This window comes from Tursiops truncatus, chromosome 6 (assembly GCF_011762595.2).
Source record: "Tursiops truncatus isolate mTurTru1 chromosome 6, mTurTru1.mat.Y, whole genome shotgun sequence".
Classification (NCBI taxonomy): Eukaryota; Metazoa; Chordata; class Mammalia; order Artiodactyla; family Delphinidae; genus Tursiops; species Tursiops truncatus.
The window spans coordinates 20,080,387-20,099,134 of NC_047039.1; the positions used below are offsets into that span (position 1 = coordinate 20,080,387).

The following is an 18,748-nucleotide window of genomic DNA, read 5'->3' on the forward strand; positions in this document are numbered from 1 at the left end:
AAACCTCTCTCTTGGTAGCTTCTCCCCAGGTATCTTCTTCCCTCAAGAATCTGGGCTTTGGGTTCTTTTTCCTGAGTAGATTTTTAGATAGCAGTGGCTCAAGAGTTTAGAAACGTACAGACCAGTGGAGGGGGGACATGACAGCATGAAAGACAGCACACAGATTCCGTTTGCAGAGGGAATTTGAAATCCACGCCAGACCAAAAACGGCTGAGCTAAAGTGTTGCTCTTAAACTGTTCAAGAGAGTAGGAGGAATGCAGTGGGGTCAGGAGGAAATTAATGACCGTCGACGGATGGTTGGTGATGAAACAGATAAGCGACACTTGAATAAACACGGGGAATTAATTTTGGAGCCACTGGGAAGAAGTAAAGCTAAAGAATTATGGAAGACACAGTGTCTTGTGGTTTTATTTGTTCCCCGAGACTCAGAGGCGGCAGATATTTTCCATCTAAGCATGGGAAAACCTTGAGCAAAGTGAAGCTTTGTTCTTTTTAAAGACCTTGAGAGGGTCTTTCTACCATGCTGGGGGGCACCTGAGTTTTTTTCCCTCCTTTGCCTGTTTTCTTGTGAGAAAGCAGTAGTTCAGTGCCATTTATATAATGAGGTTTCACATTCTAAAGGAGTGTTGCTAAATTTCTCTTCTTTTTTTTAGTTGATTAATTTATTAATTTATTTTTAATTAATTATTTATTATTTATTTTTGGCTGTGTTGGGTCTTCGTTGCTGCACGCGGGCTTTCTCTAGTTGCGGAGAGCGGGGGCTACCCTTCGTTGCAGTGTGTGTGCTTCTCATTGCGGTGGCTTCTCGCTGCGGAGCACGGGCTCTAGCCACGCGGGCTTCAGTAGTTGTGGCTCGCGGGCTCTAGAGCACAGGCTCAGTAGCCATGGCGCACGGGCTTAGTTGCTTCGTGGCATGTGGGATCTTCCCGGACCAGGGCTCGAACCTGCCTACATTGGCAGGCAGATTCTTAACCACTGCACCACCAGGGGAGCCCTAAGTTTCTCTTCTTAAAAATTTTATGAAATACTGGGCGTCAGGGCATGGGAAAGGCCCCCAAGTAATTGTCACTTATTTGGATGTTTTGCTTGAGATCTGAATTACCATGAGGAAAACCGTGACCATAATGCAAACAGATGAGATCAGCTGGCTCATAGTTACAATTTTTATTTTAAAGAAGGGTTTTTGGATTTGAAGTCTAGTGAATGTTGGCATTTGGGTGGAGGAAGGGTAGTGAGGAAACAGGTGAGGGGCAGGTGACTGGAGGCCACGGTCCCTCAGGTGACCAGTTGAGACTTTGGGGAGGGGGCAGGGAAGCAGTGAGATGGGGCTGGCTGCTGACTGAGCACAGGCAGGGCATTGCACATCGGAAATACTTGTCTAGATTAAAGAATTCATCGACAGAAAAGTCATGGAAGCTTCCCCTGAACAAAATTAGCTAACAGGACTTAAAATTCTTCTGAGATTATTCATGACTTCAAGTTTCTAATTTCATTCCAGAGTTATGGACATCTGGCAAGACCATGGAAGAATTCCAGGTGCCAAAATGATTAGTGGCCAAGGAAACCCATTTCCATGATTTGATCAAGTCAGCAGTGGCTCCTAGGAAGAGTCACCTTGCCCTTCTGAGTGGAGCCAGTTGTAGCCAAGCCATGACTTCACATCCATCCCAGAGGCCACTGGGCACAGTCCTTTGTGAGACTGAGCTCTAAGAGCCTCTGTTCACAGATGCTGTGATATGACTGAGGAAGAGACATTAAGGATTGCCAGACACTCAGTTCTAGAACCTAAGCTAGCAGCCTGCCCTTTACATCTCCTGCCTCACTTCCCCAAAGGGAAACAGAAATGTACTCAACTCCTCCCCTGAGGGTGCCAAAAAGATGGATTCTAGTTAGAAGGAGCCACCTACGGCGGACCACGTGTGCAGGCCGTCTGTTGGGGGCCACATGTGGCAGTCAGAGTCCTGTATTCAGTTCAGGATCCTGTGTGAGGTGGAGGGTGTGGAACCTTGGATTCGTCCTTCTCTGTCACAAAGGGGCCGACACAGGCTGACTGCTGAACTGGTGTTGAGACCTCAGCACCTGGAAATACCAGCTGTAGAAAGCCACTGCTGCTGTTGCTAGGATGGTGGCCCCTGGGTTTGAACGGCCAGTTGCTGACCCTAGAAGCAGTCCTGATGTCAGATGCTACACTAGGGGGATGGGGATGTTCTGACATGGGTGGTGGAGCCTCCTGTGGAGGTAAAAGTTGGCCGATTGGCTTTTAAGTGGTGGTCTTGAGTAGACTTGTGATGTTTTAATCCAGAAACCAGCAAAAGAAGCAGAAAGATTAAGCCCTATGTGAGGGCTTCCCCGACCTTCCCTGAGGCCTTCCTTGTTCACCTTCTTGCAGCCAGTGTTCAGGTGTCCTGGAGCTGGCTGAGGCTCTGAGCTCAGACACAGTCCATGGTCCACCTGACCACTAGTCATGGTTGGCCAAGACCTGTCATGGCAATCACAATCTTCTTTGCTAGTAATTGGTCTGGGGCCAGTCCATCTCCTGGTTCTGACCAATGAGATGTGAGGGAAGGCGGGGCTTCTTCCAGGAATAAGGAGAGTCTGTTGGAGAAGGCCTTTGGCCACTGCCCCTCCTTCACTGCTGATAGCTGGTGTGATCCCTGGAGCTGCCATCTGTGACTATGAAGTATCCAACAAGAGGGTGGAAAGCTCATTGCTAAACATGATGGGATGGACAGATAGAACCTTAGGCCTCTATGATGTCACTGGATCCCTCCCTGAAGACCTCTTCCTAAGTAAAGACCCTTATGGTTAGGATTTTTTGTCATACTTAGAGTCCCAAACATCCTAACTCCTGGACACAAATATAGATTTGTATTGTATGCATATCTCTCAGGAATTCAGTTTCATTCTGGTGATTGATTTGCTGAACAAAATTGAACTGAGCTTTTTTTGGAGGCTTAACCTCTCTGCAGATACATTTGGGATATTGTCATGTTATGTTTGGTAGGAAAAATAAAGTTTATGAAGCTATAAGCCTTACCTAATGAGCTAAAATGAGGCTAGTTGGTGGCTGAGTTCTTAGCTCTTGAACTTGAAGGTGACTTGATTCTGCAGAGCTCTGTCTGCAGCTTCCCTCTTTCCTAGGGCCCGGCTGTGGTCGAGGCCTGCTCTGACGACGTAAACACACAGGTAGGCACCTGGGCTGGTGGCAGTGGTGGCATTAAGTACATTCACATTGTTGTGCCAGCATCACCACCATCCATCTCCAGAACTCTTCTCAGCTTGTAAACTGAAACTCTAAACGATTAAACACTAACTTCCCGTTCCCCCCTCCCCTCAGCCCCTGGCACCCACTGTTCTACCTTTAGTCTCTGTGACTATTTAAGTTACCTCATATGTAAAAGCTTTATGAAAATCAGATTTCTTTTTTTTTTTTTAACATCTTTATTGGGGTATAATTACTTTACAATGGTGTGTTAGTTTCTGCTTTATAACAAAGTGAATCAGTTATACATATACATATGTTCCCATATCTCTTCCCTCTTGCGTCTCCCTCCCTCCCACCCTCCCTAGAAAATCAGATTTCTTAAACTCTCAAGACTTGTGAAAGCATTACTGGCCAGCACAGAGTAGGATTTGGGGATAGCTTGGGAAAGAAATGGGGGTTAGCTTCCTGGGAAGCAGAGCTCATGACCTTGGGGGAATTTTTATAGAGCAAGAAGTGGGCATTGCATTTGCCTGATATAGTCATTCTGAGTTGAGTCTCTGCCTCTCACTGTTATTCAGAACTTTCCTTGGGCATTTTAATTCTTGCCTTCCCTTTGCCAACTAGAGGTAATTAGCTTCCTCTCAACTGATGTCATCTTTTTAAGTAATAGTGGGTCCTGGGGCAGCTATTGGTAATTGTCTTCCCCTTGGTCAGCTTTGGCCATTGAGTCTCTAGAAGGCAGATGAAAAGTTCTAGTGAATTCTCTCATCTCACGCAACATAGAATTCCATGTCCTTTTCATTGACTTGAAAGGCTGGGATCTTTTTGTAGAGAGAAAAGAGACTAATCTTTCCAGTGTGATTCATTCCAAAGAATAAAAGTCTGCTCAGCCTGTATCAAGTGACGATCCTCGTTACCAACGCATTTGAAGGCTTTCTATCATATAGTGTCATCTGATAGATTTTTGTAGTCAATTTAAATTTTAATAAATGTTATCAATTTTTCCCTTAAAAAGATGTACCATTTTATATTCTTTGCTGGCTTATTACTTAATTAGTTATGTCCATTTTTATGATCTTATGAAAATATTAACTAAAGATCTAATTACTGTATTCACTAATACAATATAGAAATACAATATTAAAGAAATATTATATTTAAACATTGCTTAAAGAATAGAGTTATAACTGATAAATCAAGAAGATCCTAAATTTTTACCTATTGCTTGTTTGATGGATTTAATAATTTTTTTCTGAAAAATTTATTCTTCACATTCTTTCAAATACATTGATTTTTTTTTTTAAAGAATCAAGGGTTATCTTTTTTTTTCTATTATTTTTGTCTGTGTTGGGTCATCGTTGCTATGCGCAGGCTTTCTTTAGTTGTGGCGAGCGGGCGTTACTCTTTGTTGCGGTGCGTGGGCTTCTTATTGCGGTGGCTTCTCTTGTTGCAGAGCATGGGCTCTAGGCACACGGGCTTCAGTAGTTGTGGCACGTGGGCTTCAGTAGTTGTGGCTCACGGGTTCTAGAGCACAGGCTCAATAGTTGTGGCACGCGGGCTTAGTTGCTCTGCGGCATCGGGGATCTTCCCGGACCAGGGCTCGAACCCGTGTCCCCTGCATTGGCAGGCAGATTCTTAACCACTGTGCCACCAGGGAAGTCCTTGATTTTTGTTTTGACTTTAGAAGAAGGTGCATCCTAGCAGGAGAATACACACGCACACATGCGCATGCACACACAAATACTTTTATTTTGAAGTAAGTTTGGATGTATAGAAAGGTTGCAAAAATAGGGCAGTTCCCTTAACTCTTCACCCAGCTTTCCCCAATGTTAATATCATATGTTGAGGTGCACATTTATCAAAACTAGGAAATTAACTTGGTGTGATACTGTTAATTGAGCCACAGACCATATTTGAATCTTGAAGTTTTCTCATTAATGTTTGCTTTTGGTCTGGGATCCAATCCAGGATTCCACATTTCATTTGATTCACACCTTTCTTTCTTCTTTTTCAGTCTGTCATAGTTCCTCAGTACTGCCTTGTTTTTCTTGACCTTCACACTTTAGAAGAGCACTGGTCAGTACTTTTGTAGAATGTCTTTCAGTTTGGGTTGGTCTGTTTTCTTATGCTTAGATTCAGGTGATATATTTTTGGCAGGAAGAAGACAGAAGTGATGATGTATTATATCAGTAGGTGTGTTATGTCCACATGTTCCTCTGGTGGGGAAGTTAGCATGATCACTTGGTTAAGGTCGTGTGAGCCAGATCTCTCCGCTGTACAGTTTCTATTTTTTTCCTTTTTTATTAGTACATATCTTGCAGGGAGATACTTTGTGAGTATGTAAAAATCCTGTTTCTCGTCATGGTTTGTCCAATGATTTTAATAGCCAAAATAATTCCTGTGGTTTTCGATCAAGTGGCTTTGTATTTCCATCATCCGTTCTACATTTAGCAATTGGAATATCTACTTTCAGAGAGAGCTTGTGTTTAGAGCACTGAGTTTTGTCTATTTTTCAAAGGAGCAGGTGACAGGGTTGGGTGGAGTCATAGTGATGAGACCAGCAAGGGTTAGTTCCTTCCTTTGTCCCAGATATGTATTTGAAAACATCATCTATAGTGAGTGCATAATAGTATTCTTAAATACTAACAAAATGAAGAATAAAAAATCATATGATCATCTCAATAGATGCAGAAAAAGCATTTGAAATAATTCAACATTCATTCAGGATAAGAACTTTCAATGAAGTGAGTATAGAGGGAACATATATTAACATTATAAAGGCCATTTGTGACAAGGCCACAGCTGACATCATACATGCTCAACACTGAAAAACTGAAAGCTTTTCCTTTAAGAGCAGAACAAGACAAAGATGCCCACTCTCTCCACTTTTATTCAACATTAGTATTGGAAGAGATAGAACAATTAGTCAAGAAAAAGAAATGAAAGGGATCCAAATTGGAAAGAGAGAAGTAAAACTGTCACTGTTTTCAGATGACATGATATTATATACAGGAAACCCTGAAGACTCTACCACAAACTGTTAGAACTAATAAATTCAGTAAAGTTACAGGATACAAAATCAGTGTACAAAAATCTGTTGCCTTTCTATACCCTACTAACAAACTCTTAGAAAGAGAAATTAAGGGAACAATTCCATTTACAATTGGATCAAAAAGAATAAAATACCCAGGAATAAATTTAACCAAGGAGGTAAAGGACCTATATATTGAAAACGTTAAAGAAATCGAAGAAGACACAAATAAATAGAAAGATAGTCCATTTTCATGGATTGGAAGAAGCAATATTGTTAAAATGTCCATACTCCCCAAAGCGATTTACAAATTTCAGTGGCATTTTTCACAGGAATAGAACAAACGGTTCTAAAATTTGTATGGAACCATGAAAGACTCTGAATAGTCAAAGAAATTTTGAGAAAGAAGAACAAAGCATGAATATATGCCCTGATTTCAAATGATATTACTGTAGTAATTAAAACAGTGTGGTATTGGCATAAAAACAGACATAGATCAATGGAACACAGTAGGGAGCCAGAAATGAACCCATGCATATATGGCCAATTAATTGACAACAAAGGAGCCAAGAATATACAATGGGGAAAGGACAGTCTTTTCAATAAATGATGCAGGGGGGCTTCCCTGGCGGCGCAGTGGTTGAGAGTCCGCCTGCCAATGCAGGGGACACGGGTTCGTGTCCTGGTCCGGGAAGATCTCACATGCCGTGGAGCGGCTGGGCCCGTGAGCCATGGCTGCTGAGCCTGCGCGTCAGGAGCCTGTGCTTCGCAATGGGAGAGGCCACAACAGTGAGAGACCCATGTAATACAAAAATAAATAAATAAATAAATAAATGAATGATGCAGGGAAAATTGGATAGCCTCATGCAAAAGAATGAAATTGGACCACTCACTTACACCATACTCCCAAATTAAGAGAAAATGGAATAAAGACTTGAACTTAAGACCTGAAACCATAAAGCTCCTAGAAGAAAATATAGGTGGTAAACAGTTTGACATAAATCTTGGCTATGATTTTTTTGAATCTGATACTAAAAGCAAAAGCAACAGAAGCAAAAATAAACAAATGGGGCTACATAGAACTGAAAAGCTCTGCCAAAGGAAACTATCAGCAAAATGAAAAGGAAACATACTGAGCGGGAAAAAATATTTGCAAATCATATATCTGATAAGGGGCTAATACCCAAAATATATAAAGAACTCATACAACTCAACAGCAAAAACCCAAATAGTCCGATTAAAAAATGGACAGAAAATCTGAATAGACATTTTTCGGAAGAAGTCATACAGATGGCCAGCATGTACATGAGAAGATGCTCTACATCATTAATCATCAGGGAAATGCAAATCACAATGAGATATATCACTTCACACCTGTCAGAATGGCCATTATCAAAAAGACAACAAATAACAAGTATTGGCGAGGATGTGGAGAAAAGGGGAACCTGTGCACTGTTGGTGGGAATGTAAATTGGTGCAACCACTATGGAAAACAGTATAGAGGTTCCTCAAAAAATTAAAAACAGAACTACCATATGATCCAGTAATTCCACAAATTACTTTACTTTGGATAAAGTAATTTCTTTATCCAAAGAAAATGAAAACACTGATTTGAAAGGTATATGCAGCCCCACGGTCCTTGCCTCATTATTTATGATAGCCAAGATATGGAGACAACCTAAATGTCCAATGATGGATGAATGGATAAAGAAATTTATTCACACACTCACATACATATATATATATATATATATATATGTATATATATGCATATATATATACACATACATATATGTTATTTAGCCATAAAAAAGAATGAATTTTTGCCATTTGTGACAACGTGGATGGACCGAGAGGCCATTATGCTAAGTGAAATAAATCAGAGAAAAATAAATACCATATGATCACTCTTCTATGTGGAATCTAAAATAAATAAATAGTTAGATAGGTAGATAGAGCCAAGCTCATAGCTACAGAGAACAGATTGGTGGTTGCTAGACACAGGGGGTGGAAGGTGGGAGAAATGGTGAGTTTTTTTTTAGTTTAAATAAACTGAATAAAATTATTTTCTTTTGTCCTGTTTTAATTTGCTTCTATTGTGCTGTATCATTAAAAGGGTCACATATTTTATGCATTAAACATAAAGCCAAATTTCTTTGAATATGGGCATCTCTCTGTATTCAAAGCTATTTCTTAAACGTGTGTTCCCACATGTGAAGCTAATAGGTCCTCACCATATTTTGGGGGTGCAGATATTAGCAGTCATAATAATAGGTCCAGGTATTTTGAAGTGGTGTGATTAATCTGACCAGATGGCCTCTAGCACACATTCATCAATCTGCTCTCCAGTTAGCAGTGTCTGTTAGCAGTGTCTCCAGTTAGCATAAAGCTTAAAAAAAAAAAAAAAAAAGCAGATGATTTGAAGTAAAAAAGCACAGTATTTCTTTTCTTTTGAAAGAAATAAAGTTTTTTCAAGGGATCAAAATCCACAGATGGGACAGGAGGGAAAAACCAGGTCTGAGATACAGTTAATTCATGTGTGTCTGAGAGACAGAAGTAGGCGAGGATACCTGTCGAGAGTTTGGTCTTCATTCTCGTTTCCCAATCAGTGGGGATAAACCTCTTCTTTCGGCAAAGAAGAGGAGCTTCCCTGGTTTCTGAACTGGGAACCAATGTGTACAGCCTCATGTATACTGTTGTCATCTGCTTGTTTGGGCCACTTCCCTGCGAGCACTGGCCAAGGAAGCAGCAGCTGTGTGGAGGGACTGGACCCTGGCCCCCGGGGTCGAGGGTGTACAGACTTGACTCTACCCTGGTGGGAGAAGCACACCCAGGCCCAGGATTTGAAGACAGATTGCAGGATAGGAAAAGCAGTTAACAAGCAATTTAAAATTTCTCTTCTGAAAGAAATTCTATAGGTTGTTTTTGGCAAAGTGGCGTGTTGCGTTAGGCTCCGTGGACTCTGGTGCTCTGTAAGTTAAAGAGGTTGGAGTCATTGTGGTTTCTTCTTAAATTCCTCTTGTTGGCTTGATGCCGCCAGCAGCTGGATCCACCATGATGTGCTAATTTGGGGGGATGGAAGAGAAACTTTCCCTCCTGGTCAGCAGATTCCAACTGCCCAAGGTGTCAGCTTTATGGGTTTCCATAATGAAATTGTAAGGGGGTTGATTTCTAGGAATTTGAGTCATTTTTCTTAATTGGCATCTTCCACTTGAAACTCAGGGCTGTTTCTTTTGGCTCTATTGAGTGTTTTAAAATCTCGGTGGGGCTCATTTTGGATAATCTCTTAATGGCATTAATTTTATTTGTTATTCATATCATTAGTAATCAATTTTGAAGGAACAGTGGAGGGATGTTTAATTTATTTTAAGCATCTTTCTTTGGGACTAATATTGTTTATTTCCCCATGGTAATGATGTCCTCTGGATTCCTATGTAAACACCCCTTCCATAGGGTAAGTACCAGCACCGACCTACCTCACAGGGTCATTGTCTTGGGGCTTAAATGATTTAATAGTTATAAAACCCTTCGGGCCATACTTGGCTTGCAGAGTGTGAGATTGGTGCTTTTTAAGATAACTTCTATAGAGCCTGTTTGTGCTTTTTGTTAAAAAGTTGTTAAAACCTATATTTTCCCTAGCTAAATATTCTTTTTGAAAAACTGTCTTTGTTCCCATTGTTGGGAGACGTTTTGGTGGATGTTTTCCATAGATCCATTGCTACAACAGGTCTCGCACTGGATGTGCCGGGGATGCCTCAGAGGCTACAACTCCAAAAGCAAACTTGTCATCAGCCTCCTTTGGGGTCTACCAGCCTGTCCTTCAAGGCACGGAGTGTCCCCTCCATTCCTCTTGTGACCAAGACAGAAGCCAGGGAGTTGCTCCCGACTCCTCCCTCTCTTCACATCTCTCCTCTTCCTCCCCAGTTGATAAAACAGCCATGTGTTAGTTTCAGTTCCAGACTAATTGTGGATTCCCCTCTCTGTCTTATCCCTCTCACCCAGCCTGTCTTTGCCTGCCACCTCTGCTGTGGGTGCCACTGAAATCTGCGCAGCATCCTCAGATTTATTTCATGGTGTCCTTACTGTAAACTACAGGGTGCTCTTCAGGCTCCTCCTGGTGTGCACAGGTGACTCACACGGCTGTAGAGATGTGGGCAGAGATGCCGCCTCTCCACAGGCACTTTGAGGTGCCTTTCAACAGAGCCTCGCTGACATCCAGGCTGCTGCAGAATTCAGGACTGGCTTCTAGAAGCAGTGAGGGTAACCAGGCTCCTTTGTCATGCCCTCTCTTCAGGCTGCACTCCTGGTGGCGGGTCTTATCTCCCTCCGCCTGTGATGCCTCATTTAAAAGCAGTGCACAGGAGCTTTTAGGATGGTGGCTGGCTTTATTTCAGGGTGGACGGACCTCCATGCTTGTTTCTGCTCTCTTCAGCCTGGTGACCCTCCGTTCTGACCCTCCTCATTTTGTCTTCACTGCACACATTTGGAGGGAGCCCTCTGAGACTGTCATTGATCGGAAGAGGCCAGTTTCTGGGAAAACAACAAAATTTAGGGTGGAAACCAGAAACTTCTCTGAGAGAAAAAAACAAAGGCCACCCATGCTTTGTAAGGCCCCACCCATGAACCCTGGTATTAATTAATTAATTTTGATCGGAGTATGGTTGCTTTACATTGTTGTGTTAGCCTCCACTGCACAACAAAATGAATCAGCCATACACATACAGATATCCCCTCCCTTTTGGACTTTCCTCCCATTTAGGTTACCACAGTGCATTAGGTAGAGTTCCCTCGGTATTTAGAAGTATCTTTACAAAATCTAGAATCTGCGGTTTTCAGGTACATAACCTAGCATGTGTCTGTGTAAGGAGCTGCTTAATTCCCCGTTTATTAACCTGGAAGGGGGATGGGCCCTTGAACCTGTTTCCCCATTGTATCCCAAATGCCCAGATGCGTGGAAGACACTTCATAACTAGTCTCGGGTTTTAAAAAAATCTTAAAATTTTTTTAATCGTGGTAAATTATATATAACATAAACTTGACCATTTTAACCATGCAGCTCAAGCAGTGAAACAGTTCAGTGGTATTAAGTACACTCCTACTGCTGTGCAACCGTCACCACCATCCACGCAAAGAACTTCTTTTCATCCTCCCAAACTGAAACACTGCCCCCATTAAACACCAATTCCCCGTTCCTCCCTTTCCCCAGGCCCTGGCAACCACCATGCTACTTTCTGTCTCTGAATTTGTCTACTCTCTATACTTCATTTTTTAAAAATTGAAGTATAGTTGATTTACAGTGTTGTGTTTGTACTTCATATAAACGGAATCAGGCGGTACTTGTCCATTAGTGATGGGCTTATTTCACTCAGCATAATGTGTTCAAAAATCATCCATGCTGTAGCATGTGCAGACTTTCCTTCCTTATTAAGGCTTAGTGTTCCATTGCAAGTGTAAACCTCATTTTGTTTATCCATTCATCTGTCCACGGACACTTGGGTTGCTTCCACCTTTTGCCTATTGTAAATAATGCTCCTGTGAACACGGGTGTGCAAATACCCCTCTGAGACCTTGCCTTCTGTTCTTTCGCTCTCAATTCTTTTCAGTACCCGGAAGTGGAATCTCTGCATCGTAGGGGAATCCTATTTTTAATTTTTCATCGTGGAGTTTTTGCATCGTGACATTTGCAGTCTCCAAGGAAGTTATTTGTCATTACAGTTTAGTTTCATCACAAATCCCAGATGTTTCCTGAAAGCCAGACTCTTTCTTTCCCTTTACTCTGAGACTTTGCCCCGCCCCCACTGGGGGCAGTGTGTGTGGGGTGTCCAGGGCTCCCTGGATGCATCCTAAGCCTGGGGGCGGGGGTGGCCCCCAATCCTGCACTGAAGAGGCTGGTAGGAGGTAAGAGGCTCACAGTTCATTTCACTCCATTCGTGGGTCCATTTAGCACATGAGACGATGACTTCTATTTAAGGAATGGAAGCTGCCCCTTTAGACATTAAAGTGTGTGGTGTGTTGGCTGAGGAGGCCCGCAGTATAGCTCTTTAGAGTGTGGTTTTCTCAGAAAGATGGCTTAATTGATTCATTTTTGATCCCTTCTGTTTTCAAATCCCCTTTCTCAGCTCTTTATTTTTTGGTTCCTCAATTTGCAGAATCTCAGGTCACTTATGGATTAATAAGGTGATGCCCTGAAAGAACTTGGGCTGGGCAGCCGCACAAATCCTCGTGCCCGGGGAGTGCAGGAGAGTCCGTTCTTCCCTTCCTTTCCTTGTGGATTTTGGAGAAATTCTTTGCATCCATTTGTGTTTGGGAAGGGCATTCCCATGTGTGTCAGCTCCTGTGACACAGGCACTGTCCCACTGGTCATGCAAGGAGGGGCCTGGGGGCTGTGGCACCGCTCGGCTGGGAGAAAAAATGCACGCTGGCTCCTGAGAATGTGAGGCTTGACCCCCTTGTAGGGAGTTTGTAAATAAATGGCTTCCTGTCTAGGGTTTAAAGATAATTATGCAGATTTCTCACTTGATGAGGTTTTATTTGCTGCTGTGATTCAGCCCCTGCCGGTTTATCTCCCTTGATTTTAAAAATAGATGAGATCCAATGGGGAGTTGTTGTGAATGGGACAGAGTTTCAGTTCTGCAAGATACAAAAGTTCTGGAGACGGAGGGTGGTGATGGTTGCACAGATCTGTGAATGTACTTAATGCCACTGAACTATGCACTGAAAAATGGTTAAGATGGAACATTTATGTCATGTGTTTACCACAATTTAAAAAATATATTTTTAAAAAAGCCTGGAAGCTTGAGTGCACTGGGCTGGATGGAAAATGTGTACAGCTGAAGCCCGGACAGTTTGTTAACAATCTTCTGTGCTCCTCAGACTGTCAGGGAAAGAACTGGTTGGGTTTTTTCCCCAATCATTGCAAATTGGTGCTTTTCTAAAACATAACAGAAAGAATTAATAGAAAAATAAAGACAAAGCAATTAGATGAAATTCATTTAATAATGCAAAGATCATATGACCATAACTGAAAGAAAAAAACAATAAAATAAATAAAATCTAAGGGATTTTCCTAAACTCCGTGAAGGAAGCTGGGAGAGACTGTCAGTCTTCATCTCGGCAGGTCAGACACCGAGGACCATCCCTGGCTGCAGTTAGGTGGTCCCTTGTCTGGAGGAGGGACTGTACATGTGATCTCGACCTGGTGATTTCTGTGGCACCTGCCACCACATGCCGGTGGGAAGGCTGCTCAGGGTTTGGGGGGAGTACACGTGCTGAGCCATCCTCGAGGGGTTCTTTTCCTCCAGATGCACAGACTCTCAAAGGTTACGATGCACAGACCTTGTTCTGTTGGTCAAGAAAGAATTTTCCTTATAAAATGCAAGTTTGTCATGGCTGACATCCCAGGTCGGCACCCAGGACCTGAAATGTCAGTCTGCAACTCATAACCCGTGCCCCAGAGCCACCTGCAGCCCGGGGACATACAGGCTCCCTTGAACTCAGCCCCTGCAGTCCAGGCCAGAGGGGTGCCCAGGATGGCTGCCATCTGTGGGCATCACACGCATCTCCTGCAGCCAGAGCTGAGGTCACTGCTGGGACAGCAGGAGCTTCAGGGACAACTGACGCCTCTCTGGGGTTGGTGTGGTTTAAAAACCCTCCCCTGAATTTAGCAGTATTATGCCTGCTCAGCAATTATTACTGTTTTTTTTTTTATTTAAAAGAATTCTCTTCAAATGAGCAGTGTTTCTGCCTCTTCATTAATAATAGTTTCTCAAAACCAGCAATTCAGTGTTGCACATAAATCTAGCCTGTAATTTTCTACATTTTCTTTAATATGCAATCTTCTACTGGGATCTAGGATTTCCCAGGAGTGCTTCTACTCTTGGCTCTTAAAAGAAAAGAAGAGTATGCTGGTCGGCTCCCTTTCTTCATTCTTGGACTGTCTCCCCCATTTCTTCATATTTGCCTTCATTTCCATTTTCTTTTCTGAAAAGTGTGCTGTTTCGCTCCCTCTTCTCCTCCCCTTGTTCATCTACCATGTGGAGCAAGGGCTTGTGGTCTTTTAAAAAAAAAAATTGGAGGTGTGTGTGTGTCCGTGCACATGTGCATGTGTGTATGTGCACGTGTGGACGTGCATTCTGCAGCCGTGAGCGCAGTGCAGTCCCAGGTAGCAGATGGTATTGAAGGCGGTGAGTAATAAGCAGTTTGATTTTTCCCTTCTGGAGGCTCTGCCTTGTTAGCTTGGAAGCAGGGGCTCTTAAAGCCATAGTTGGCATCAGAAATGAGGAGCCATCCCATGGCTGGCTGGGGTATCTGGTTTTGGAGACAGGACACTGTTAGGCTGGAAGGGCGCCGCAGCATGCCTGGTTGCCCTCCATCCTCGCCTTCCTGTAAGGCTGGTGGCTACTCTCCTCACGCAGATAGGGGGTCCCCCTGCTCTCATATCTCAAGGGCAGCCCCAGGTGGTCAGCACTCTGCCTAGACCCCTGCCAGTCTCTGCCTCCGTCTCCTTGCTGGGAAACGGAAGGGGTAACGACTTTTCTCCAAGGTGAGGGCATGTCTAGTTTTGTCCCAGGTCCTGCCACTCAATTCTAGACGGAGGTCTAGAGGAAGTCGGTGCCCCTGCCCCAGGCTGAACCCGCCTGATGGAACATTCTTGGACCCTGGTGACTCATGGGCATCCTTGGGTCGAGTGATGGCAGAGTGAAGTTGGGAGGGCTCTCGGGTTCTGACCTGGGGAATCTCCTCACCCCAGTATCCTGTCGTTCTCCTGACTCTCAATAAGGCTCAGGGTTCACATGAGGCTGCCACTCACACAGGTAGGGCAGTGCTGCCTGGGCTTGTGGATGGTTCACCTCTTATTTCCTCTGAATATGTACAGCCACTCTCCTTTAAACATAGTTCAACCATCATCTGATTGTGTTTTTGAAAACCAAAGGGATTTTTTTCCAATCAATAAACATTTATTTATTTAACCCCCCTTTTCCCCTGTGGTATCAGTTGATATTTCTCCTCTTTTTTTAATTATTTTATTATTATTTTTTGATATTTCTCCTCCTTGATTTCTTATTTTATTTGAGTCCTCTCTCTTTTCTTCTTGGTGGGATTAGTAGATACAAACTAATATCTATATCTCTCTCTATATATATATAGATAGATAGATAGATAGATAGGTAAACAACAAGGTCCTACCGTATAGCCCAGGGAACTATATGCAATATCTTGTAATAAATTATAATGGAAAAAATATGAAAAAGAAAATAAATATATCTGAATCACTTTGCCATACACCAGAAACTAACACAACATTGTAAATCAACTATAATTCAATAAAGAAATAAAATAAACATTTATTGGGCCCGTACTATGTGCCAGACTCTGTCTTAGGAGCTGGGGATATAGCAGTGAATAAAATAAGGCAAGTCCTCGCTCTCGTGGTGTATCCACTCTAGCGCCAGGCCCTTCGTGGGTCAGGAGGAAGCCAACGCTTCCTGCCTACCCAGGACCCTGCCCAGCCGCCCCCCTTACAGCCCCACCTTGGCCCCGCTAGGCAGTGCTCGCGCAGATGCTGACCTTGTGTTTGAAACAGAACAGATGGGCCACCTTCCTCTTAGGACACTTGTCTACCCCATTGTTGACCGAGGAAGGGGCCTGAGCTGGTAGGAAGCCAGGCTCTGGTGGCCACCACACACACTCACCAGCCCAGTTAGTTTCCACTCTTAAGCCCCCTAGACACTCTCATATTTGCCCCAACCCCCAATTCCTGCCCATCGCTCCCCTTCAGAATTGTGTGTTGAGAATGTGCAATAGCCCTTTAAATGCATAAAACAAGCGTGGGCCTTAATTGCCATATACTTCCTAGTTACCCTTAGTCTCAGGCATTTTTATAAGCTCCTGGTAAACTTGCTCTGGAAACCGACCAAGTCCGTTGTGAGCCCCCTTTGTCTGCAGGGCTGCTCGTGTTCTCGCTGAGCCCAGGGGGACCCGGATGACCAGGGGGACCGGGCAACTGTGCCTGCTGGGCGAGTGCTGCCTTGCCTGACACTGAGAATGTGGGGAAAACCCATTTCTGGGGAAGGAGCCGATTTGCTGGCTGCAGGGAGAAAGTTGTTATCTTTACAGAGAATACTTAGGTTGACATGTTTGTTCTGACCTGTGCCGTAGAAGAATTTGGAGACGTGGACCTGGGCTTCATTCTGACTTGAGAAAGTATGGAATGACCTCTTGGGGTACATTTGTTTGGGGGAGCTTGTGTTGCAGAAGTGAAAGGGTGCCCCGGGGTAGGAAGGACTGAACCAGACCCCCTTCTCTTGGCTTTCAGGGCCGGGAGGGTCCGCAGTCCAGCATCCACGTAGGCTGGCTGGGAGTCAGGCCTGCCCTTGGGTCCTTCCAGGCAGGAGCACGGAAAGATCTGATTGCTCTTTGAAGTGGCGGTTTTTCTTTTCCTCGAATTCACACTTTAGGGGAGAATATTCTTTTCGTTGTTTTTATTTTTGAGTGTATGGCCTTTTTCCTTTTTAAAAAAATGACGGTAAAATGACACACCATAAAATTAACCGTTTAAATCATTTTAAGTGTACTGTTTGGTGGCATTAAGTACATTCGCATTGTTGTGCGGTCATCATCACCATCCATCTCCAGAACGCTTTTCATGTTGCAAAACTGAAAAACTGTTCCTGTTAAACCAACTCCCCATTCCCCCTCCAGCCCGTGGCACCTACCATACTACTTTCTGTCTCTATGAATTTGACTGCTCTAGATTGCTCATGTGAGTGGACTCATACAGTATGTGCCTTTTTGTGACTGGCTTGTTTCACTCAGCATAATGCCCTCTGGGTTCATCTGTGTTGTAGCATTGTCAAAATTTCATTCCTGAAATTTTTCATTATGAAAAATTTCATACGGTTTTTAAACAGTCATTTTTTTTTTGCCAGTGCCGATAAATGTTCATATATTAATTCTACTCTGATGAGCCAGGTTCATGTTAAAATAGTTCCAACATGTTCTTTTGTTGTTACTGATGGGCTGGTGTGTCAGTGAGGGCAGCCCCGCCCATGGGGTCTGGTGAGGGTGGGGCCCTGGACCTTATGCCCTGACCCACAAGCAGTTAGGAGGCCCCAGGACATGTGGCCCCCATCAGGAACTGCTTTTGGAGATACGCTTCTAGTGAGGGTTGCTGTAGGCTGAGGGAGGAGGGGCTGGGGGCACGGGAAGGCCTGGCTTTGTGGCTCTGGCAAGTCAGGTGGGCCCGCTGGAGAGCTGATACTGGAAGGAAAGAAAGCAAAGGGCTCTAAGAGGGAGGGGAAGGTTTACTTCCTTTGGGGATAAGTCAGGAGAGAACATTGAACATTTTGCATTGGCTTGATGCTTTCTCCCATGTAGGAAAGAATTAGATAAAGAAAACACAAGGAAAACTTTTGGAATGATTGCTTCTCCGTCCTTCTCCATTTTTGTGTGTATCCCAATCTCTTAGTTGTTTGCAGAGTATGTAGGATGCCAGTCAACCACGTTGGGATTGCTTCCCCCATGACCCTGGGAGGCAGATTCCCCAGTTTGGAGGAGATCCTGTCCTGTTCAGGTCTTGGCATTATCATTTGTCCTGGAGGAGAAAGCACAGAAGGCCTTGGAGTTGGGATTTTGAGCTGGGTGGAGCCCTTGTGAGTTATTTATCGCCCTGAGCCTCAGATTCTGCATCGGCAAAATGGGCATGACAACCCCATTATGTGGATTAAAGTGTTGGGACTTGTTGACTGAATTGAGGGAGGTACTTTGTGCAAATGGTCTTTTTTCAAGTGCCTTTAGCGCTCTTGGCCTGATTCTCTAGACCCAGGTAGTGGCACCTGGCACAGGTACAGATGGCCTCTTTCACGCAGGAGCTTTGGAAGAATAAACCAAGCTCCTCCTATGCCTCAGGTTTAGAAACGTCAGAGCACTTTTATTTTTAACCCTCTGCAGAAGGAGATAATGTACTGAGCCAACATTTGAAATTACACGAGATAATGTACTGAGCCAACATTAGAAATGACACGGAGCTTTTCCGCCTGTTGGAGAACCTAGAACATAGCTCTAAATTGGGGGGAAATTAAGCCAGTGAGGTCATTGAAGGTTTGGTTACATTTGAAGCAACTTTTAAACTGTCTCTCCTTAGTTGCATGTGTTTTATGACTTCCCAGAGAGATCTGAAACATGCCCACAAACTGTTAGCATGCAGGTTTACATTTCCAGTGGATATGGTTGGATAAAGTATAGTTTATACTGGATATACTACATAATTTATCTATTTATATACACCATGTATTTTACACCATCCCTATTTATAGTATAGTTTTGCATTTCAGATGGGTATAGTTGGGCAGAGAAGCAAAAAAATTTGATGCTACAATTCCTGTTTCTTTAACTGAATTACAAGAGAAAGATTAGAGAAATCATAGGCGATGGTGTCGAGAGCCCTGTGATCAGCCTCTGTGTGATCAATAAGGCAGAGGGGCTCATGGTGCAGCTTCCCAGCTTGTACAGG

General features: G+C 43.6%; 1 protein-coding gene across 3 annotated transcripts in view; it reads left to right on the forward strand.

Moving 5' to 3' along the window:
- The window catches only part of ROR2 (receptor tyrosine kinase like orphan receptor 2), a 215,444-nt gene that overhangs the window by 29,576 nt on the left and 167,120 nt on the right, over positions 1–18,748 (forward strand). The gene's annotated exons all lie outside the window — the stretch shown is intronic.